General features: G+C 45.5%; 1 protein-coding gene across 1 annotated transcript in view; it reads left to right on the top strand.

The window, feature by feature from the left end:
* LSAMP (limbic system associated membrane protein) overlaps positions 1-24,459 on the top strand; it is a 1,399,195-nt gene that overhangs the window by 135,964 nt on the left and 1,238,772 nt on the right. The window lies entirely within an intron of this gene.

Here is a 24,459-nt window from a genome sequence, read left to right as displayed (position 1 = left end):
ACAGATCACCCCACCCAAGTTTGGGACCTCTTTTGTTTCATAACCAACTTTCCTGGGCTCACATATATATTTTGCCTCTTTTTTCAGCATTTTTAAATGAGCTGATCATATTGCTTTTTGAAGGGTGTGAAATTATTTTAGTTATCATTATTTCTTTATCATTTTAGTTATACAGGCTGGGGATGGAGTGGCTGGAGAGCAGCCAGGAAGAAAGGGACCTGGGGGTACTGGTAGATAGTAGGCTGAAGATGAGGCAGCAGTGTGCCCAGGTGGCCAAAAAAGCCAATGGCATCCTGGCCTGGATCACGAACAGTGTAGACAGTAAAACAAGGGAGGTTATTCTTCCACTCTACTCAACACTGGTCAGGCTGCATCTTGAGTACTGTGTCCAATTCTGGGCTCCTCAGTTCAAGAGAGATGTTGAGATACTGGAATGTGTCCAGAGAAGGCAATGAAGCTGGTGAGGAGCCTGGAACACAAACCCTATGAGAAGAGGCTGAGGGAGCTGGGGATGTTTAGCTTGGAGGAGGCTCAGAGGTGACCTCATTGCTGTCTACAACCATCTGAAAGGATGCTGTAGCCAGGTGGGGTTGGTCTCTTCTGCCAGGCAACCAGCAAAAGAACAAGGAGACACAGTCTCAAGTTGTGCTGGGGGAGGTCTAGGCTGGATGTTAGGAGGAAGTTCTTCTCAGAAAGAGTGATTGGCATTGGAATGGGCTGCCCAGGGAGGTGGTGGATTCGATGTCCCTGGAGGTGTTCAAAGAAAGCCTGGCTGAGGTACTTAGTGCCATGGTCTAGTTGATTGGGCAGGGCTGGGTGCTAGGTTGGACTGTATGATCTTGGAGGTCTCTTCCAACCTGCTTGATTCTATGATTCCATGATTTGGGTTGTTGGTTTTTTTTTTTTTTTTTTTTTTTTTTTTTTTTTTTTTTTTTTTCCCCTGAAATGCAGCATTCTTGTGTCTGTTTGATTTCTTTCACTGAGCATATCCTCATTAGTAGGTAAGTTGCACGGGGACTTTGTCAGGCATCTCTTTGCTGTAATGGCTGTTATGTGTTCCCTGTGTTTCCTACAGTTTCTGTAAGCCATTAGCAGAAGACTTGTCAATGAAACAGTATTTGTCATAGTCTTAGAAGTCGATTTATGTTGCGTGGCTCCTGTACAGTGTATATATGATTCATCTTACAGCTGGGGCACTTCAGATTTACTAATGCTAGCAGTTTTAGCAAGGTATTTGGGAAGAGCAGAAGGGCTGATTATAGGTCCATATGCAGAAGAAAATGATGCTCTGGTGATAAGGGAAAAGGGTTTTTCTGACAAGTTTTTAAAAGGAGAAATTTGTAGTTTAAGTAGTTGCTTCCAAAACCTCCTCTAAAAAAAATTCGCTCTACCTAGGACTACCTTGAGCTTCTCTCCAGAAAATATCTTAATTGCATTTTAGTTTCTAAAACATAGAAATATTTATTTGCACATCCTAATGATCAAATAGGTGAAGTCAGCTACCCAAATGTCTGGGATTCTGCCTGGTGTTCCAGAGAGGGCAAGACGAATCTTGTAGCACATGAGTGTTTAACACATGCTGCTACCCCTACAGGATCTGAGCACATGTAGTGGTGTCTTGTAAGACTTCTGGAGGCTGTGGTTACAGGTCTTGTTTTTCAAACATGCTCACTCCCAGATGAGAAGCTCTGTTTTGAAAACCAGGATGCTGAGTTTATTGCCTGAACAAGATCCCAGCTCTTTGGAAAAAAATCTGCCTCCAATTGTGAATGCTGCACTCTCTGAGAAAGCCAGCCAAAATGTCTGCACTTGCTTTAGATACGAAGCTTGGAGTTACTTTGTTTCAACACAAGCTTTTTACCTAGAAAATAGAGAGCTGGGACAGGGTGGGGGAAGGAGGGAGATGAGAGGTGGGAAGGGCTCCTTTTTTGTACCCCAAGCATTGTGCAAAGGCGAGTGGTGTGTTGGAAACTCCTTCCTTACCTTTCTTGAGCCATTTCAGTGTTTCAGCCTGGCCTTGCAGGGTGCTGTGCTGTAGGAGGTGTTGCATTTTGCAATGCAGGCATGAAACAGTTCATAGCTTCACAGAATCACCAAGGCTGGAAAAGACCTCCAAGATCATCAAGTCCAGCCTATAACCTAAACCAAATGCCACACCCAGACTTTTCTTAAAGACTCCACCACCTCCTTGGGCAGTCCATTCTAGTGTCTAATTACCCTTTCTATGAGGAAGTGCTTCCTAATATCCAACCTAACCCTTCCCTGGTGCAGCTTCAGACCATGCCACACCTTGAGTCCTGTGTCCAGTTCTGGGCTACTCAATTTAAAAGAGATGCTGAGATACTGGAATGTGTCCAGAGAAGGGCAACGAAGCTGGTGAGGGGCCTGGAACACAGCCCTGTGAGGAGAGGCTGAAGGAGCTGGGGGTGTTTAGTCTGGAGTAGAGGAGGCTCGGGGGTGATCTCATTGCTGTCTACAGCTACCTGAAGGGAGGCTGTAGCCAGGTGTGGGTTGGTCTCTTCTGCCAGGCAACCAGCAAGAGAAGAAGGGGACACAGTCTCCAGTTGTGCTGGGGGAGACCTAGGCTGGATGTTGGGAGGAAGTTGTTGTCAGAGAGAGTGATTGGCGTTGGAATGGGCTGCCCAGGGAGGTAGTGGAGTTGCTGTCCCTGGAGATGTTGAAGAAAAGCCTGGCTGAGGCACTTAGTACCATGGCCTAGTTGACTGGACAGGTCTGGGTAAATAGGTTAGACTGGATGATCTTGGAGATCTCTTTCAACCTGGTTGATTCTGTGATTCTGTGCCCTCTTCTTGTCCTGTTACTAGTTGCCTGGGTGAAAATCTCAACACCCACCTGACTATAACTAACCTTCAGGTAGTTGACAAAGGTCAAAGCTTGTGCTCAGATCTGATATGGACTTTGTATCTCCTCTTTGAATAATGTTTTCTGCCACTTTGAAAGCAGCTTTGCAGCACTACTGCAGCCGTTTTCTACGTTACATAGAAATCCCCTTGCAAATAGTTAATTCAACATCAGGTAAACATGATGGGGACAAGGACTGTCACATACCTTCAGAAGTGAAGTCTAATCATCCCCAGTGCCTTTACTCATCAGATCTGAAAGAAAACCTGACTCCCTGCCCAAACACAGCCAAGGAAGCAAGATACCTTGTTTCTGGGGATGGGGCTGTGAGCTCTAAGTGTCTGTGCATCTTCACACTGAAGTCCCCTGGGGAGATATGTACACTATCATTACCGAATCATTCGGCATGCTGTTGAGCACATGGGACCGTCAAAGTTCTGAGTTAAATCTACTCATAACCATTGCAAAGCCATTTTGATGCCTATGACAGTTAAAACCTCTTATGGTGAAATCATTTATTGCAGCCTTACATTTCACTGCAGCGAGAGTAGGTACTTGTAGTAATCTCTGAGAAAGATCAAATTGAGTTGTAAAAGGTGTTTCTCATTGTGGCAATAGATGAGTGCTTAACCATGTGAGGGTCCAGGGGAGCAGTGTGCTTCCATTCCAGTAAGGACATCATCTAGAGACTTTATAAGACAAAACTGGTTTCTGTGGTTCAGAAAACCACAAAACGAGAAGTGGCCTCACAGATCAGTGGGTCTGTTCACTAGGAGGTGTGCATATGCACAAGCAGGTGTATTTGCAGGGGTTTACAGTTACTTTTGCATGTTGATGAAAAGGCATCTTGGGGTGTCACACTCTGAGCTAAATAGTCCTTCACCTCAAGTTCTCATTTTGTTTTCATTAATGTCATTTCTTTCTCAGTTAGGTGTGTTTGGCCAGACCCAAGCCGTTCTTCTCTTCCCTTGATATTTATACCTTTTATGTGATGGTGCAGAGTCATTCATATTCCCACCACAGAACTGTTAGAAAAAGCACAAGTGTCCTTTCAGCTAGTAATGTTTTGAGACCTGAATATCTCCATTAAAAAGGTCATGAGAAATGCTGTAGCATTCTGCTCTTGTCCTGTGATTTACCTTCAAAGTCCAGACTGCCTGGATCTGCTACAGATAAGCATGGGATATGTACTGATTAAATACCTAGAGATTGATGCCTGGATCAGCCCCTGGAATTGGTCCCCAGTCAGTAGAGGGTGTTGTAACCACTTGCCAGCAAAGAGGAAGATGGAAATACACTATCAAAGTGCTATTGCTTGGAAAGTGTTGGACAGCAAGGTTTCCCCATGGACAAAATTCCATTTTCTGAGCAGCTCTAATCACAGTGACTTGATAACTCAGGTCACTGCTACAGGAGCTTGAGTTTGTCCTGCTGCTCTTTATACAGCAGAGGAATATGGAGTTAAAAGGCCACTACCTCACTATAGGATTTGCGTCGCAAAGCAGCTTTCAATCAAGAAGCAAAGTTGTCAGTATCCTGAGGGAAAGCCCTTAGCTCAGCAGTTTCCAAACTTTTCTTCTTGATGCTTCATTTCAGGAATAGTGATATTTCCTCCAAGATATCAGACTTTTTGTTGTTGTTGTTGTTGTTAGAGTCAAGACCCCTATTTTGGGATCTGCTGCCTTAGCTTTTTCATTGGTGGGGTCAACTCCAGTGATGCCTTTACTGGACAAGTCAGGTTGGTTTGTTTTATCACATGGAAATAAAAGTTCTAGCCTCTGCCACTGCGCAGTGACCTGTGGAAAAGAATCCCACAACTTGTAGAGAGTGATGAAGTATGTTTATTACAATACTGGGTACAGGGAGGATCGCTCCACCAAACCTGAACACCCTATGCTGGCACTAGCAATAATTTATGTTACAAAAGCATATGTATTTGTGATATACACATAAGGGTGTATCACAAGAGGGAGGGTTACAGGATCACAGGATATTAGGGGTTGGAAAGGACCCAAAGAGATCATCAAGTCCAGCCCCCTGCCAGAGCAGGACTACACAATCTAGCACAGATCACAGAGGAACACATCCAGACAGGCCTTGAAAGTCTCCAGAGAAGGAGACTCCACAACCTCTCTGGGGAGCCTGTGTCAGTGCTCTGTGACCCTTACAGTAAAGAACATTGAGGCAGAACCTCTTTTGCTGCAACTTACACCCATTGCTCCATGTCCTATACCAGGGAGCAAGTGAGCAGAGCCTGTCCCCCCCTCTCCTGATCAGCCCTCAGGTGCTTATAAACATTGATTAAATCCCCTCTAAGTCTTCTCTTCTCCAGACTAAACAGCCCCAGGTCCCTCAGCTTCTTCTCATAACCCATGTCCTCCTGTCCCCTAATCATCCTTGTGGCCCTCCGCTGGACCCTCTCCAGCAGATCCCTGTCCCTCTTAAACTGGGGATCCCAAAACTGAACACAATATTCAAGATGAGGTCTCACCAGGGCAGAGCAGAGGCGAAGGAGAACCTCCCTTGATCTGCTGGACACACTCTTCCTAATACACCCCAGGATGCCATTGACCTTCTTGGCCACAAGGGCACATTGCTATCCCGTGGGTTGTTACAATTAGGGTTATTACAATTATTTCTCAGAATAGGTGTGGTTATTAAAAACAGTTCTTGGAATTCATTAACATAAGTGTCCTGCCATTCTCTGTCCCAGTTCCACCATCTCAGTGGTCTTCTGGTGGTTGTCTGGGATGAAGGCCAGCAGTCTTCCTCTCAGTGTACTTTTCCTCACAGCGTACCTTTCATCTTTGGTCCAATTTTGCAGCTGGCTTCCTTTAATTGCTTCAATGGTTAGAAAGGTACTCTGGAGGGTGGTCACTGTCACCACACAAAGTGCTAGCAACACTACATGGCATGGCAGCAGCTGGACCAGCAGTCTGGTTCATTTTTTTGTGACTCATATGTCTACAAGCAATGCCTGTAAGGAAAGGATGGCACATGATTAGTGTTTTGAGTGAGGGAGAAGTTTACAGTTGGCTCAACATGAGCCAGCAATGTGCTTAGTTGGTCAAGAAGGCCAACAGTATCCCGGCTTGTATGAGAAATAATGTGGCCAACAGCAGGGAGGCGATCATGGTCCTGGACTTCGTACTGGTGAGGTCATTCCTTGAGTACAGTTTTGGGGCCACTCACTACAAGAAAGACCCTGAGGTGCTGGAGTGTGTCGATAGAAAGGCAATGAAGCTAATGAAGGGTCTAGACAACAGGTCTTGTGAGGTGCACCTGAGGAACCTGGGGTTGTTTAGTCTGGAGAGGAGGAGCCTGATGAGAGACCTCATTGCTCTCTACAACTACCTGAAAGGAGATTGCAGCGAGGCAGGAGTTGGTCTCTTCTCTCTAGTATCAAGTGATAGAACAAGAGGAAGAGGCCTGAAATTGTGCCAGGGGATGTTTAGGCTGAATATTGGGGAAAATTTCATTGCTGAAAGAGTGGTCAGGCTTTGGAATAAGTTGCCCAGTGGGGTGGTGGAGTCACTGTCCCTGGAGGTGTTAAAAAAAACATGTAGACATGGTGCTTTGGGACATGGTTTAATGACCATGGTGGCATCAGGTCAGTGTTTAGACTCGATGATCTTAGTGGTCTTTTCCAAACAAAACCATTCTATGATTCCACGATGAGCTAGATAGATGTAACATGGTGAGGGGATCTCCATCATTCCTCTGCCAAAAGATCAAATCAGCTAGACTAATTTTTTCCCTACATTTATCTAGTGAGATCTAAAACACCTTCCAGCAGTGGGGTCACTGCAATATCCTGAGGCAGTCCTTCCTACTGCCTAAATGTCCTTACTGCTAGATCTCAGAGGTGACTTCTAATCTTAATCTCCCTTTCTGTGATTAAATGCCCACATTTATTGTTGTATTCATCATGAGTGTGCAGAACTACATTTTCTCTTTTTTTTTTTTTATCTTTGTATTTTTTTTCCCCTGAAACCTTTAACGTTTTAGAAAACTGTTTTAATGTCTCCTCTCTTTCACTGAATCACAGTCTGGTTTGTGTTGGAAGGGACCTTTAAAGGTCATCTAGCCCAGCCCTGCCCCCCTGCAGTCAGCAGGGACATCTGCAACTAGAGCAGGTTGCTCAAAGACCCAGGCCACCTGACCTGCAATGTTTCCAGGCATGGGGCATCTACCCCCTCTCTGGACAACCTGGGACAAGATCTCACCACCCTTATGGTAAAGAATTTCTTCATTTTCTCCAGTTTAGATCTCCCTCTTTGTTGCTTGTCTTCTCTACAGTAAAGAGCTCCCTTAAAAATGGTGATTTCTCAACTTCTGATCATTGTTATTGCTGCCTTCCTTAGGTCTCTCTCAATCTGGGACACAACTTCCATAGGGTTCATTCTCCCATGGTGGACACAGTAGTGTGACTGATTCCCACCAGTGTTACCTAAATCAGATCAGTTTCTGTGCTGTTCGGATTGAAGCCTTGTACACTTACATGGCATTTGCTTTTTTTCTTGACAGAGTGATCCATGTTAAGCTTTTATTGCCTTTTGTGTTGTAACCCCTTTTTCTGCCAGGCTGCTAACTGCCTGGTTGTTCTTCATCCTGTATCCTTGTAAGCTGTTCTTCTTACCAAAGTGCAATACCTTGCACGTCACCCATATATTCAGCTCATGTTGTCAATAGGATGGGACCACTTTGAATTCCATGTCTGTCTTCCATGAGCACTCCTGCTCAGCTTGCTGTCATCTGCAAATTCAATAAACAGACTTGATCCTGGTCATTAATGACAATATTGAACGTCACCAGACTGCGAACAGATCCCTGCAGCAACCCCGCTGCTGTACCCTTGGTATTTTGACAGTCAGCCGTTGGTGACTACCGCCTGGGTGCTGCTTTCCAGAAGATTTTTGGATCCATTGCATAGTGTACCCATCTATACCATATTTTCTGAGCTTGCCTGTAGGAATGTCATGAGAAAGCACTTCAGAAAGCTTACTAAGGTCAGAATGTATGACTGAATTGCCTCTTTGCTACCCATGCCACCTCTTACCCTTCACTGAAGAAATTCAGATTGATCTGACACAATTTTCCTTGACAAGTCCAGGTTGCTTGTTACTCATCTCTGTGTTGTCTTGCAGATGCTTAAAAGTAGTTTGGTTGTTTGTCCTACTCCTGCATTCCTGGGAACCAAAACTAAGTTCTGTGCTATGGAATTCTCCTGGTACTTCCATTTTTTTCAAAATACAGACCACATTTAAGCATGTTTTTACTTTTGTGGAGCCAGGCTTAACTCCTTGATGTTCCAGTTGTTTGTGGGTGAAGGCTGAGGAAAAAAAAAAATCGAGTCCAGACATGCTTGATTGATCTTGCACCCAGCTAAGGTTGATGGGCCATACCCTTCCCCCACTCCTCAGTACTGTGGCCTTCCCTTGATTCTGAAGATCACAGGCTCATAGGATGTTAGGGGTTGGAAGGGACCCAAGGAGATCATCGAGTCCAACCTCCCTGCCAGGGCAAGACAATACTATCTAACACAGATCACAGAGGAACACATCCAGACAGGCCTTGAAAGTCTCCAGAGAAGGAGACTCCACAAACTCTCTGGGGAGCCTGTTCCGGTGCTCTGAGACCCTTACAGTAAAGAAGTTCCTCCTTGAAGATGCAGAATTACAAAACTGTTTCTGAAATGGGAGGTGTCAGGAGTTTACCTTCAGTGTAAATAAGATAAATTATGTGTTGTTGGGTGTCTCAAAGCAGTGGAGAGAAGCCCTGTACTGGCCAGGTTAGAAGTGCTGTAAACCAGCTATCTCTGTTTGCCCTTCATCTGTGCATAGCACTCATCCAAGGAGGGACAGGGAAGAAAAATCTGAATCATAGAATCAACCAGGTTGGAAAAGATCTCCAAGATCATCCAGTCCAACCTAGCACCCAGCCCTGTCCAATTAACTAGCCCATGGTGCTAAGTGCCTCAGACAGGCTTTGCTTCAACTCCTCCAGGGAAGGGACTCCACCACCTCCCTGGGCAGCCCATTCCAGTAGCAGAATATTACAGTGCTTGTGTTTGTAGGTAACATAGAATAGGGAAATACCTCTTGGTGTATATGCGAATAGCTGTGTCTGTAACTGATGGGTGCAAGCCTTTTTATGTAACTATTTCTAGGCACATAGGTTTTGACTGAGCCTTGGTGCTTGTTTTGGAAGATTCAAAAATATCCAAGGAGGTAGATTTTACTCATGTTCATGGGCAGTCTGCATTTTGCTTAAAAAAGGCATAGGCAATGCAATTCAGGGTAGATTAGAGAAATGCAAAAGCAGAAGACTGGTAGAAGAGCCTGAAAGCAGAGGAATGCATAAGGAGAAAGGTATTGGAGAGTGAAATGTCTGGGGTGAGCACAAGCAGAGATGCAGGTGAATAAAGTGAGGAAGTGAAGAAAAAAGGGTAGTAAGAGAAACATAAGAAGCAGAAAGAAAACAAGGGTAATTGTGCATTGATGAATTTAAAGGTTTTCAAGGACTTAATCTACAGAGAAGAAAGCCCAGAGGCTAGCATGGAGTAGGGGAATGAGAAAAGATGGGGAGATAGCACAGCATTAAAACTATCTGAGAAGTCTTCATTTAGTGGCAGAATATGTACATTTCATGGAGTATTTGTAGTCTACAGCTCTTGTGCAAGCAGAGTGCTGCTCAGCATAGGAATTCCTAATAAGGGGATTGCATGGTAAAGGTGGCACTGTCTAGGAGATGAGCATAATCAGCTTGTGTTCCTTTGGCAGAGCTGGAAGAGGCAGATATCCCATTAACAGAGGTATTCCTTTATAATTGCCATGTCATGTGCCCTGTCATCTTTCTAACCAAGAACTAGCCAGCACCTGTGTGGACCAAAACAGTGTTGTCCTCAGGCCCATTTATGGAACAGACAACAAGCAGAAGCTTGAGAACTCTGAGCTGTGTGTGTGGCTGGGACTATTGCTCCAAGCTAGAAAGCAGCATGTTCCCAACACTGAAACAGGACAGAAGAAAGGCCCAGGCTGGAATTAAGGTGCAGATGAATTTCTGATGAGACACAGTCAGTAGAAACAAAACTGATTTACAGAGTCTGGGAATATTGTTTATTGCAGTAAAAAAACATGCTGCATTGCTTCACTTGGGGATTAATCTGCCTTCAGGTACATCTGGCTTTTAGAAGTGCTTTATTTACACCTTTCACAACCTGAAATAGAGTTAAGTGAACTAGATTTTTGTCCAAGTTGAAAGATGTCCAACTCTGGAGTTAGTTCAGCCAGCTAGAGAAAAAACAGCCAGCCAGCTGCAAACTCCTGCTTTTTACCCAAGCTCTTCCCTTGATACCTTTTAAGTTTCTGCTTTGTGCCTTTTGGCATGAACTCGTCATTCATCCTTCTGAGCTCTCAGCTGTGGTGGAATGGTGGAATGACAGGGGAGGCACCATGACCCAAAATGATGGGAGAAATCTGAATCAAACTGTAACAAAGGAGTGGTGATTGTTTGCAAAGGTGTAATAGGAATTCATTCTGACCATCAGAGAACATCCCAGCATGTGTACAGCCAGGGAGGATGAATTTGAGGGGGAAGAGAAGTAGACACAGAAAGAGGCAGGTGAGACCTTAGGAGAAGACAGGAAGTATAATGGGGTGAAATAGAATGGAAAAGCAAGATAGTAGTTTTGAGGGCTTTGTCCCAGGGGCTCTTAGTCATATCATAGAATCACACAGGTTGGAAGAGACCTTCAAGATCATCAAGTCCAACCTAGCACCCAGCCCCACCCAATCAAACAGACCATGGCACTAAGTGCCTCAGCCAGCCTTTTCTTCAACACCTCCAAAGACGGCAACTCCACCACCTCCCTGGGCAGCCCATTCCAACGCCAATCACTCTCTCTGCCAACAACTTCCTCCTAACATCCAGCCTAGGCCTCCCCCAGCACAACTTGAGACTGTGTCCCCTTGTTCTGTTGCTGGTTGCCTGGCAGAAGAGACTAACTCCCACCTGGCTACGGTCTCGCTTCAGGTAGTTGTAGACAGCAATGAGTTCACCCTTGAGCCTTCTCTTCTCCAGACTAAACACCCCCAGCTCCCTCAGCCTCTCCTCACAGGGCTGTGTTCCAGGCCTCTCACCAGCTTTGTTGCCTTTCTCTGGCACATTCCAGTATCTCAACCTCTCTCTTGAATTGAGGAGCCCAGAACTGGACACAGGACACAGTGTGGCCTGACCAGTGCTGCGTACAGGGGAAGAATAACTCTACATGAGCAAGTGGGAAAGAGAGTTAGGAGCCAACACCACTTTTTCTTTTATTTATTTTGTTTTGAAGGTGAGGGAGGAGAGGGGAAGGGAATGGGAAGTATATAGGCAAGAAGAGATTTTGCCATAAGGGTTGTTTGTCATCAGCAGGAGCAGACATAACATTATGGAATCCAACAGTCATTTTGGTTCTGATGCTGGAGACAGCCTGGTGCAAGCAGCCTGCTTGAAAAGGAAAGGTGGAACAGAGGAACTGTGCTTACCTAGACCTTTTCCTCTACTCACACAATTTGTGCACATTATTGCTTGCCTGGACCTGGTATTGTCATCCAACAAAAAAAGTCAAGTGTGCACTCTACAACTTAAACAACTGTTTCCCTTCAGACCTGCTAGTGTTTTGCAAATGCCACGGAGATGGGAAGACTACCTTTCCAGACCTGCAGGGCTAATGCTGCTCTCCTGACTCCCAGAAAATACTGCTTTTGATACTCTGAGAAAGGATGAGACTGGTCTTCCAGGTAACTGACAGGCAGTGATGAAGTCTGATAGGAGTCTAGAAGCCTGTACCTAAGCCTGAACCAAGGGATTACTGTGCAGCCTTGCCCAGAGAAAGGTTAAGTTGCCTGGTGTGGGCTGTCACGGGCTGATGGTTTGACGTTGCCTGCTTACAGATCCCAGGACTTGGCAAGGCCCCACCACTTTAACTTTCACTCTTAGTAAATCATGAAATGAAATGGAGTTTTCTTCCGAGTGACAGGTAAATCTTGGCCACTCTCCCACTGCTGTGCCTGTGCCGCTTAATTCTGTAATCCCTTTGCCCTCCATTCCTTGGTGCAGCGAGCTCACGCTGGGAAGCATTGGAGTGACAAGCGATTTCTCTGTGCCTGACACCTCAGCTGGGAGACTTGATTAAGTGAAAATATCTTTGCATTCATTTTTTTTCCAGGTGCAGAGAACAAAATGCACCCAAGGAATAAGCTGGGCCTGGGAAACCTCACAGAGGTTCCCTGTTCTGCCTTTCAGGCTAGTGCCTTTGCTGTGTTGCATGCACAGTTAGGTTTATGGAGAGATAAGGATTTGCCTTGATATTTCCAACTGTACTCTGGCAGACTTCAAGAGGTTTCTGTCCAGATCTAGTGTCTCTGCAGTGTTCCTTACAGTAGTGCCTCCTGCCAGAATTAGAGACTCAGATAATTCCATCCACTCATGAGGTTAGGAGATGGCTCCTTCCACCTACTGCTGCCAGCTGCCAGCCTGGGAGACAGAGCAGCTTGGAGTTTCCTCCATCAAGAAGGCCAGAGATCGTTCCCTCTGGCATCTTTCACCCTGCCTTGAGTGACATTACTGCAGCTCTGGGGACTGTTATTAGTATTCAGTGGAACACTTTTAAGCAAAACCTGAGAGAGGAATTAATCTGTCAATAGGAATGAATATACTGGACAGTGATTTATGCAGATCCTGTACTCAGAGTGTGTTCTTTTCAACTGCGTCTCTCAGGCTTGTTCCCAAAGCCAATACACAAAATTACATTTAAGGTAACATTACAGATGGCTAATCACGTGTTCAACACCTAGGTCCGTGCAAGCATTGCTGTATCATGAGTCAGAGCAGAGGAGAGATGTGTGTCTCTGTCACTCTTTAAAAGCTCAGTCAGAGACATAGCCAGGGCAAAAAGGGTTAGTTATTCAGGGCATCTATATTAGACTTGAAGGCATCCTGAACACTGGATACACCTATGGAAACATATCTAGGTACATATGTACACGTAGTAGTGCATCTGTGAGAGGAAAAGATTGTGCAAATGCAGCTAAGACAATCCTGGCATCCAGCACACATATGGTTAAAAATACAACAAAGTGCTCTTCATTTGGGTGCACAATGGTCTAGGAGGATGGATCATGTCTACACCATGATCGTCATTCAGGAGACTTATCATAGAACCACAGAATAGTTTGAGTTGGAAAGGACCTCAATGAACATCTATTTCCAAGACCAGGACATCTTGCACTAGACCAAGATGCTTAAGGCCATGCCCAACCTGGCCTCAAACACTTTCAGGGAGGGAGCATCTACAGCTTCCCTGGGCAACCTGTTCCTGTGTCTCACCACCCTCACTGTAAAGAATTTCTTCCTAATATGCATTCTAAAGCTACTCTTTTACAGCTTACAGTCATTCCCCCTTCTCCGCTGACTACAAGCCCTTGTGAAAAGTCCCTTCGCAGCTTTCTTGTAGGCCCTCTTTGGGTACTGGAAGGATACTATGAGGTCCTTATGAAGTCTTCTCTTCTCCAGGCTGAACAGCCTCAGCTCTGGCAGACAGTTCCCATCAGAGAGGTGCTCTGATCATCTTTGTGGCTCTCCTCTGGACCCAGTCCAACAGTTCGGTGTACTTCTTGTGTTGGGGTCCCCAGAACTGGATGCAGTAAAGTTGGGGTGGGGTCTCATGAGAACAGACAAAAGGGGGGAGGATCACCTCCCTCAACCTCTTGGTCACACTTCTTTTGATCCATCCCAGGGTACAGTTGGCTTCTGGGCTGCAAGTGGACATTAAAAAAGAGGTTCCACCTCAACATCAGGAGGAACTTCCTTACTGTAAGGGTCACAGAGCACTGGAACAGGCTCCTCAGAGAGGTTGTGGGGTCTCCTTCTATGGTGACTTTAAAGGCCTGTCAGGATGTGTTCCTCTGTGATCTGTGTTAGATAGTATTGTCCTGCTCTGGCAGGGGGTTGGACTCAATGATCTCCTTGGGTCCCTTCCAACCCCTAACATCCTGTGATTACAGAATCACAGAATCTCTTAGATATGGAAAAGACCTTCAAGATCGTCAAGTCCAATCATTAGTTTCACACTGACAAGTCCTTGACTAAACCAAATCCCTCAGTACAAGATCTCGTCACTATGAATTGCTATGGTTGCAAAGGACCACCAGGATCATCCAGTCCAACCTTCATCCCATCATCCTTCATCACTAGACCATAGCCTCAAACACCATATCCACTCTTTTTTAAAACAGCTCTAGGGATGGCGAGTCCACCACCAGGCAGCCTGTTCCAGTGCCTCATCACCCACTCAGTAAAGAGCTTCCTCCAAACATCCAACCTAAACCTCTCCTCATGCAACTTGAGGCCTTTTCCTCTTGTCCTATCATTAGTAATTTGAGAGAAGAGACCAGCTCCAGCCTCTCTACAACCTCCTTTTAGGTAGTTGCTGGCTCACATGGAGTTTTTTATCAACTGGCACCCCTGAGTTCCTCTCAAGACTTCTCTTGAGTCACTTCTTGGCCAGCTTATATCTGTGTTTGGGATTGCCTTGACCCAGGTGCAGGAACTTGTGCCTGGCCTTGTTTAACTTCAAGAAGTTGACATGTACCCACCTCTCAAGCCTGTCTAAGTCTCTCTAGATGACTGCATTTCTCACTGTTCTCCTTATTCGTTGTGACAGTTCATAGAAGCCACTTCAGAGATCTCTGTCTTTTTCCTGGTTTTTACACTGAAGGCAATTGCAGCACTACCAATTCTGGATTTTTTTTTTTTTTTTTTTTTTTTTTTTTTTTTTTTGCCATGTGTTTCAATGGTAATTTGTGCTTTACCAGATGTCTCAGCTTCTAAATGTAAATTGTTCTCATCCTTTGCTACTTTTGATGGCAGAGTAAGGCTTGAATATATGGCTTGTGTCCACCCTTGAGGCTCATATAAATGACAAAAAGAATGGAGGAAATGAATGTTTCCTGTTGTTTGGAAATCCTTTCTATTTCCTAGTAAACTAATTAATGATGATTGTGTGATTCAGGATTGGGAATATTTATTGTAGTACTGACAGGATTCTTCAGCCTTGTATTGGTAGAACACTGTGTTGCTCCAGGGAAAGGCGTTAAGAGCTTTGCAGACCATTGCATTGTAGCAGGAGGCTGTCACAGGGCTATGCAGACAGTAGTGCTCTCAGGTTCACAGTGAAGCCACTTGGTTAAAAACCTACAAATGTATATGTTTTTATGTAGAGAAAAGCACTTACAAATTGAGAGATTCAGGCACAAACTGTGTTCAAATAAAGTACTCATATATTGAATAGAAATCACAGAGAAAGAAAAGTGCATTGAGACATAGTTGTGCTGTTGCATGTGCTTTCAGGTGTGACCAGGGTTGGGAATAGAGGTGAAGCCCTCTAATTAAAAGAGCAACATCTTTCCATCTCAATATATGCAAGTGTGAACTGCTCCCCCTGAGTCAGAGCATCCCCTGTGATGTGCAGAGTAGCATGGTGGCAGTGGTAGCAGTGCTGCCAAGGCTGCTGATTGAGCACCGTGATAGCTGAGGAACTGGGGGGTGTTGACAGGAAAGACACAAAACAAAACCCAAAGGAGACTGAGCATCTGAAGTCATGGTTCATTTCAGTTTTCATTATAAAACAAGAATGCAATTGAAAAGAGCCCACTGTATAACTGACATTATTTAAGTTCTTGGGCAGGTCCAGCACCTACAGTCTTATTGCTCACATGCTTGGTATTAACAATGCTGACTGCCTGTAGCTGCTGGACTGCAAGTACTATTGATACAAGTGTGTACCCTTCTCACTTCTTCACAGGATCACATAATGATAGGGGATGGAAGATCATTGAGTCCAACCATCCTGCCAGGGCAGGATCACCTAAACCAGGAATCTCCTACCTTCTTAATTTCTGGTATAGAATCATAGAATCAAGCAGGTTGGAAGAGACCTCCAAGATCATCCAGTCCAACCTAGCATCCAGCCCTATCCAGTCAACTAGACCATGGCACTAAGTGCCTCAGCCAGGCTTTGCTTCAACACCTCCAAAGACGGCACTCCACCACCTCCCTGGGCAGCCCATTCCAATGCAAATCACTCTTTCTGGGAAGAATTTAATCCTAACATCCAGCCTAGACCTCCTCTGCCACAACTTGAGACTGTGTACCCTTGTTCTGTTGTTGGTTGCCTGGGAAAAGAGACCAAGTCACACCTGGCTATGGTCTCGCTTCAGGTAGTTGTAGACAGCAATGGGGTCAGCCCTGAGCCTCCTCTTCTCCAGACTAAACACCCCCAGCTCCCTCAGCTTCTCCTCACAGGGCTGTGTTCCAGGCCTCTCACCAGCTTTGTTGCCCTTCTCTGGACACGTTGCAGTATCTCAGCATCTCTCTTGAGGAGCCCAGAACTGGACACAGTCCTTAAGATGTTGCCTGACTAGTGTTGAGTACAGTGGAAGAATAACCTCTGTATCCTTCTGGCCACGCTGTTTCTGTTCCAGCCCAGGATGCCATTGGCTCTCTTGGCTACCTGGGCAAAACCATGGCTATTCAATGCAAACCCTTGCATTTGCTAGCCAGCATCTCTTTCCCACTGACTTTGTGAATGCGAAGAGAGAGGCTTTGGGTATTACCCACAGTTTTTCATCTCCCAGACTGGCTGTATTCTGCAGCAAGCTTCTCTTAAAATTATTGAGATTATTACTGTTGTATATTTTATACACACACATTCGCATGTATATATATGTTATATATATATATATATTCTTCAGTCTCCCTCTGCAGCTGAGAGACACGGCTGGGATTTATCTCTGTAATGAGAAAAGGGAGATAGGGAGAAGTAAGGGCATTTTTCCTCTGACTTGGATTGTAAGTCATTTTGATATTCATTGTAAAAGATGCTTTTCAAATATTTAAATGTATGTGCGCTCACATATCAGTTCTTCAGGATGGATTGTATGCGACATAATCTCTGGTTTCTATCTCTTGTGCTCTGTGATGTTCTCCCATATCCCTTCCTTTTGGTAACTTCTTCTGGGAGAGATGGAACTGGGATTATTTCCCTAGCCTATGCTCTGTCGTCATCACATTTTGGGATGGACTAAGGCTGGAGAAGAAATATACTCTCCTTTGACTGGAGCTCTCACCTCTTCCAGCACTACCATTTCTAGAGTGTGGTTAAAAGTAGCTGAGCCCTCCTGAAAGAAAGCATTCTTACATTCTCAAGAGAAAGGCTGAAGTGGGATTTTGCTTGATAATTAGCTCAATGTGCTTGGTAATTAGCTCAAACAAAGGGCATTTTAGCTGAGATGGGAGAGGAGTACAAATTTAGACGTATCAATGACACCTGTCCAAGCTTACCATACTGTGAAAATCTCTTCTTGTGACTTGGCAAGGGTGAGGAAGAAGACAGGGAGGGGCGGCTACGCTTGCTCAGTCTTTGCGTGGCTGGGGATTGGGGCCGGACCATGCTGTGTGCAAACTCTTCCTCCCCCTTCGTCCTTGGAAGGTCTGCTCCCTGTCAGGTGTGCCATGCCGCCATCTGCTCCCAGCCCCGAGCAGCTGGTACGATAGCCGCAGCCGCTGGCAGGAGCGGCCCTCCAGCCGCGTGAATGACAGCCTGCGCTGCTGCTTCCTTGGCAAGGAGAGCGCTGCTTGTAGCTGGGAATTAGAGGCTTGTAAACCTGCCGGCTCCAAGGCGGGGGGAACAGCGCTGAGCGGCACTCCCCGAGGCGTGGGAATCTGCCTGAGCTCCTGACCATGCAGTTGCATCTGCACAGGGCCTGGCTGGCCACAGGCAGGGTGCCTGTGATGGGGAGCCACAGCCTGGATCTGGAATCAGGATGCTCCCTTCACACCGCTTCTGTGCCTTCATTCGAGGGAAGGGGAAAGCAGACCCAGCTGCAAGTGGCTGGGCAGCCCTGGCAGGCCAAGTTGTTTCCAAATATTGGCTCTTCCTGGCTTACAGGAGAGGAAGAGAAGAAAAAGCACTCAAAGCATAGTGGGAAGCAGGGTAGGTGGAAGGAGGGGTTTGGTGGAAGGGTCCCACCTGCTTTATGCATCTGCTTTCAAAACAAGGAGTGCATGCTGTTACCTGCCGGGCTTGGTAAGGCAGTTCACGATCTGTCACTGGCTCACTGCTGGAGTCTCTAAGCTTCAACAGCTCAGGAAAACAGTATTGCAGCCCAAAACCAAAGGAAAGGAAAGGAAAGGTGAAGACCTTTTGCCCCAGCCAAAGGGAGGCAAGAAGTTTCCTGTCACAAAAAAAGAAGGACTTTTCTCCAGAAACCCTAAATACAGAGGATCAGGAAGCACTGTCAAATTATTCTGCTTTCTTAAAGAGGAGCAGGCACCAAGGCCACTATGTGAGTATGGTTCTCTGTCAGAATTCTGGTAATGGCTTGTATATCTGTCTGCTCTTCAAACCAATCTGTAGTGGAATCATTTAAATCCAAGCATTTTTCTAATGCTCTATAGCAAGATGCAACATCAAGAACAAGACTGAGGAATCATTTCTAGAGTTTGAGTTCTGTCTGGAACAATGAATGTAGGCTGTTAACTTAAAATTTTGGTCTATGTTGTGACCTCTCCACATCTGGGAGAACTGTGTGTGCTGATCTTTGTTTAAACCTTGTGTGTTCTGCAAACAGGCAGTCTTGGATGAATTACTCTGATTTTATGCCATGGCCAAAACAAACTCTGGGATACATTGTTTATCCTGCTGTTGGCAAGCTGTTGGCTTGGGGTTTTTTTCTGGGTTCCTATCTCTGAGGGAGAATTGCAAATGGACATAAAAGAGGCATACACCTCCTACTCTTTGTCTTGTTAGTTACTATACCAAGGAGAGGTGGCAGTGTTCAGAAAGATAGGAAGCCTGAGCTTTGAACTCCCGTTTCAGAAGAACTGGACTTTGAGAGGTGCATATCATAGGTTTGGAATCCAGCTACTCAGTTAATGGTTTTGCTCATTTATGTCCAAAAACTTAATTTCAGGAATGCTGCTCTTGAAATTTTGGGCAAAGCTGATAACAGCAAAAAATTTGGTTTTTTTTTTTGTGTGAGCTGGCATGTTCTCACTCGATGTTTAATCCAGACACTCCCAGGTACTTTTTAGACTTAAATCTGTGCTCTTCCTGCTTTTGAGCTCTCTTCAAAAGCCTCTTTGAAGGTTAAAGCTGGAACCCTAGCCCTCACTAATCCTTCCCTGTTGGTCATCCTTGCTTCGAGAGCACCTTGCAAATGGAGATGAAAAGGTGTGGAGTAAGTTTTTTGCCCTCTTCTCTGCCCTCCAAAGAGGGTACTTCACTTTCCAGAGTTGGGAACTGCTCTTGTGCTCATCAGCACAGAAGTTCTGAAAGGATTGACAAATAGATTAATACCTGGCAGTGATGGCTGAAACTAGCTACCTCTGAAGGGGCAATCATTTATCACTAAATTACTTTCTCTAAGCCAGGTAATTTCTGATCAACATGCACAAAAACAAAGCCACCGCAGTGATGCGATGTTAACCAGAGGCCATTCCTATTCCCTGGGTTGGTGCAGCAATGAATGCAGAGAGAATTGTCACTTGAAAGGTTTATGAAGCCTAATGAAAAGTGACATTGCAGGATGCTGGGGAGGGAAGAGTCCAGAAGGCTATGTCTAGTTTGTCTGGTAAGGACTGCCACATGTGGACAGGATGTTTTACTGGTATATCTGTCACTCAGGAGTGAGCAGTACTGGCAGAGCACTGGATGATAGGACGGGGTGGGAGAACTCTGGCTACTGAACAGAGGCCAGAATGTACGAACATCATGGTAGCCTTGCTTTTTATGGAAACAGAAGTAGCTCCATACCATGAGTTTTTAGCATTAAAAAAGTGACGAGAGGTGAAGCATGCCTGAAGCAGAGCCACAGAGCATGACACATTTGGAACCACTGGTTGTTTAAAGCTCAGCATAGGGATTCAAATCCAAAAGTCCTGGCACGGCACAGCTTTTTTGTAACGGTCCAAACTAAGAACCCAGTCCAAGCCTTGTCAAAATCTGGGGCATCCACTTCTGACATGATAACTCCTGAAGAAGAATGTCTTTTGCATTTAATGAATTTTAAATGTGCTGCATGACTTCAGGGATCTTTAAAATTCAGAGGAGTTAGAAGAGGCTCCTTACCTCCCAGAATAGACACTGGTGGAAGGGAGGAGCAAGGGCATGTCTGCGTGTCAAGAGAAGTCATGGCCAAGTTCTTGTAGGGTACTTTGGCTAAAGCCATGCCAAGTGCCTTTGACGAGACACGATTGTAGTCTATCTCTCTGGCCACGCAAGGTTAATTTTATTGTGCCTTGCAGGGATTCTGTAATTGATGTGCACACATACTTTTAGGCCCTGCATGAGTGTCAATGCAAAAGTAAGACACTCCCCATTAACCTGCTGATCTTTCTGCCTCCCTCTCTGCACCTTAGGGATTTCTAGCTTAGGCACCCTGGGCATCTCATTGGATGCCTTTTCCCTGGTGGTCCATACCCTTACCAGTGTTTCCCAACTAATGTCTGGGGACAGAGGGGCTGCTAAGATCTGTAAGGTTTGTTTCTTGACAAATGTCCCATTTTCACAGGCAGTTGAACCGAACTGCAGCTTGTGCTCCGTTCAAACATGTCAATAAACATTATTGCAAAGACGTACAAGCAATAATGGGAATGTATAAAACTCACCTTTATTGCTTCTTGCCATGAATTTACACGCTGCTCTAAACAGCTTTTACTCCTCCAGGGGAAAGCCTTGGGATTTTGCCTTTACCAGCATGCTGATTTCCCCAGTTTATACCAGAGGCCCTTGCTGCCTTCTCTGCCTCCCCACTGCAAGTACTGCAGATAGGAACACTGCAGCAAAGGTACAAATAAACGTCTCAAGGTGCAGTCAGGCTCAGTTAAAAGCTGAAGAGGTGAAGTTGCCATTCTGCAGGATAAGCTGCTGTGTATGTTATTGCCTGTCCTTCGCTTGATCACGCAATGCCAGGGAGTAAATTACATTCGACAGTGCAGTGGAAGGGAACAGCTCAATTCCCCTCTAGCTGTAGCTTCACAAGTGTGGCAGTTGTATTTCTACACATAGGGACAGAGGCTGTTCACCGTGCTCCTGCAACGCTTTCACTGATGCCAGTTAAGGGATTATGTGAGCAAGGCACAGTCAAGCTCTTCATCAGTGGCTCAGCACTGTTTTTCCTGTAGCGACAGGTGCTCAGCAGTGCTCTTTCAGCGTGAAAATGTCTTGGAGGGCACAGAGGTAAAACTCATTCCTGAGCTGCAACCTGGCAGGAACAGGATTAAAACAAGTGTAGATGTGTACATAATCTTCCCAAACTAACTTAATTGGTAACTTGGAAGCATGTATCAGGAAAACTGATCAGAATCTCCTGTCTGGAAAGGGACTTTTTACAAAGGCTTGTAGTGATAGGACAAGGGAGGATGGTTTCAAGCTTGGAGGAGGGTAGGCTTAGACTGATTTATTTACAGTGAAAGTGGTGAGATGCTGGAACAGGTTGCCTGGGAAGGTCGTGGATGCCCTCTCCCTGAAAGTGTTCAAGGTCAGATTGGATGCAGCCAGCCCTGGGCAGCCTGGTCTAGGTGAAGATGTCCCTTGCCATGGCAGAATGGTTGAAAGTAGATGAACTTTGAGATCCCTTCTAACCCAAACCATTCTACAATTCTATAACTAGTAATATGTGAAAGCAATATGAACGCATCATGATCATTGCAGGACTGGTGGCCCTGCTGCAACTCCAGAGTGACGGTATCTTTGCTCTAGCCTAATAATTACTTTCCTTTCTCTCTAGGGAGCAGTGACTGCCCCTTGCCTTCTTCTTTGTATAATAACTGCAGCAGGAACTGCAGTTTCGCTCAGGCTTTACATGGAACCAGGCACAACAGCTTCCTGGTCCCACTGCATATTCTGTTTCCTTTATCAAACCACCCAGTACCCCAGCAGATCAGCACTTGTACCAACACACAGCACAAACAGCCTGCTCTTGTTGCATTATCATGCTGTCCTCTGTCTTCTGTATGGTGAGATCTCTGTGCTTGAGTGCCAGCTCCCATGGATGAGCAAAGGACTGCTAAGCATTAAAGGCCTGGAAAGTGGAGGCTGCATGAAGCAGCTGCCTTTTTCTCCCCATTGACCCAGCTCACTCAGAAGTATGGTTCCTCTCTGCTTCCTGGGCTCTTGCCCAGCTCTCTGAGCTTTGTGCCAGAGGGCGGGCTGTTAGTTTGGTGCTGGCTGCTGCTCATGGAGCTCTCTCCATGTGCCGTTGCCTGTAGCACCAGTGCTCACATGGCACAAACTGTGTCTGGGCTCTACGTGCGTCCCCAGCGGGCTTGTTCTACCGCCGAGCTACCACTGCCTGCCAGCAGGCAGGACTCTGGCAGTATTTTAATAGCTGCATGTCTCCCATGGCTGCTGCCCTTCTGCCTTTCTTGGTGCTGTGCTGCCCATCTATCCACATTTGATGCCTAGACACCCTTGTGGGAGGGAACCTGCTTCCTTCCAAGTCCTCTGTCATCCTGTGACCCAGGTTTAGGGCAGCACACAGGTTTAGGCCAGCCAATCTCCTGCAAGAGGCTATGAAATTCAGGTCCTCATCTTCCTTCTCAATGAAGGGTCTGCTGCAGCTTTGCACAACAAGGATGAGCTGTGACGCTGGCCTTGATGTAACAATGGGTTTTCCTCAACTCAATGGTGTCTGATAAACTTGATGCCCTTCCCTTTCCAGACTATCTCCATGCCTGCAAAAGTGTCCCTGCCTTGCTGCTTTTCCATATTCCTTGCATCAACCAAGATGCAATGTTGGGTTTATTTTTTTTGTCAGGGAACAGGGAGTGCCTATAATTGGTCAGCATAAAATGGTATCAGTCAAGGCACATATAGGACTGAGGGAGAGCTGCAGAGGTCCTAGGTAGTGAAATGCTTTGCTGTTTTCATCCTAGGGAAGGTTTGCTGAGACTTAGATCAGTATGGCAGTAATCATAGAATCAACCAAGTTGGAAGAGACCTCTAAAATCATCCAATCCAACCTAGCACCCAGCCCTGTCCAATCAACTAGACCATGGCACTAAGTGCCTCATCCAGTTTTTTCTTGAACAGGGATGGCGACTCCATCACCTCCCTGGGCAGCCCATTCCAATGCCAATCACTCTCTCTGTGAAGAACTTCCTCCTAACATCCAGCCTAGACCTCCCCCAGCACAACTTGAGACTGTGTCCCCTTGTTCTGCTGCTGGTTGCCTGGGAGAAGATACTTTTTCTCTCATTTGGGATGAGTGAGGAAGAAGCATGGTGGGCTGAGCTACCCATCATAGGATCCTAGAATGGTGTTGGTTGGAAAAGACACTCAAGATGATCAAGTCTAGCCTTTAAACTGTTAAAAAATGGTTAGAGAACATCTCTTCCTTTTCCACAGATACTACAGAATGTCCTCCAGTTTTATCAGACTTTGCAAACTATGAAGTCTGACTAGTCTGTTGTTCAGGCTAGGTTTTTGTCTGTTCCTAGAAATAAAGCCATGTAGCAAGAGATGTCCTAAGAATGAAATTCAATTACCTGAGGTACTTCAGACTGAGTGCTTCAGCACCTAACCCAGAACTCCACGTTAGGCTTCCACTCTGAATATTCCTGACCTTCACATGCCAGTGAAGAATGTCAGAATTAAAATAGTCAATGAATTGAGCGAAAAGCCACACTAGGTAACTTTTTATGTATCATAGTTGTGTTTTCTCTGACTAGCTAAACATTCTTTTAATATCAGCCAAGAATACTTCTTCCTCTCCATGGCTTCAGAAAGTCCTTCTTGTTGCAGTCCAAGGAGAGAGTTTTCTATTTGGTTGCTCTTGCTTCTGTCTGCTTCATGGGAAAGTGGTGCAAGAAGGTTTTGGAGCTCATTCTCTCTCCTCAGCTAGGGAGAAAAGTTTTTGTGTAGAGCAGAGAAAAGAACAGCAGCAGTTCTTGGTGAATAGAGACTGCTCATCCTTCCTCACTGGCTTGCTTCCTGTCTTCTGTGCTGCCTGCTTTTACTCCAGGTTTTTGAGAAGAAAACGAGACTTGTGTCACCTAGCCTCTTTCTGATGGTAGGGTATCTAGTCTGCAGCTGTGGCTAGAGAAGAGCTCAGGGTACATAAGGTCAGGAATGGCAGTTATGAGGACTTGGAGGGATAGGCGAGGGCTCTGCAGCCTTAGGAAGATGTGACTTCATACCAGCGATTGCCCAGGGCAATCTCTGCAGCAGGGTTCAAATAACCTCAGCCCTGTGACTTGAAAACAGCTGTTATTGGTGTAATATTCTTATACTTTATAATAGCAACAGTTAAGGGGCATTAAAGCATTCAAAATCAGTCAGTTATAAAAATGTTGTTTGTTTTTTTAAAAATAATTATCTTTCAAACCTAAGTTCAGGCTTATTGGTATTTGCACAAACCCAGTAGGCTGCTTATATTCTGGCAGTACCCAGCACCTTGAGTTTCAAGCCCTCTGGACACAAGTTAGGGGAGCTGTGAAATTGTTGAGTTGACCTATTCAATGAGAGTAAGAAGTGTGAAAGTGTTGCGATCA

This window comes from Pogoniulus pusillus, chromosome 5 (assembly GCF_015220805.1).
Source record: "Pogoniulus pusillus isolate bPogPus1 chromosome 5, bPogPus1.pri, whole genome shotgun sequence".
NCBI lineage: Eukaryota > Metazoa > Chordata > Aves > Piciformes > Lybiidae > Pogoniulus > Pogoniulus pusillus.
The sequence above is the reverse complement of the archived record's forward strand: the minus strand, read 5'-3'. Positions and strand labels throughout refer to the sequence as shown.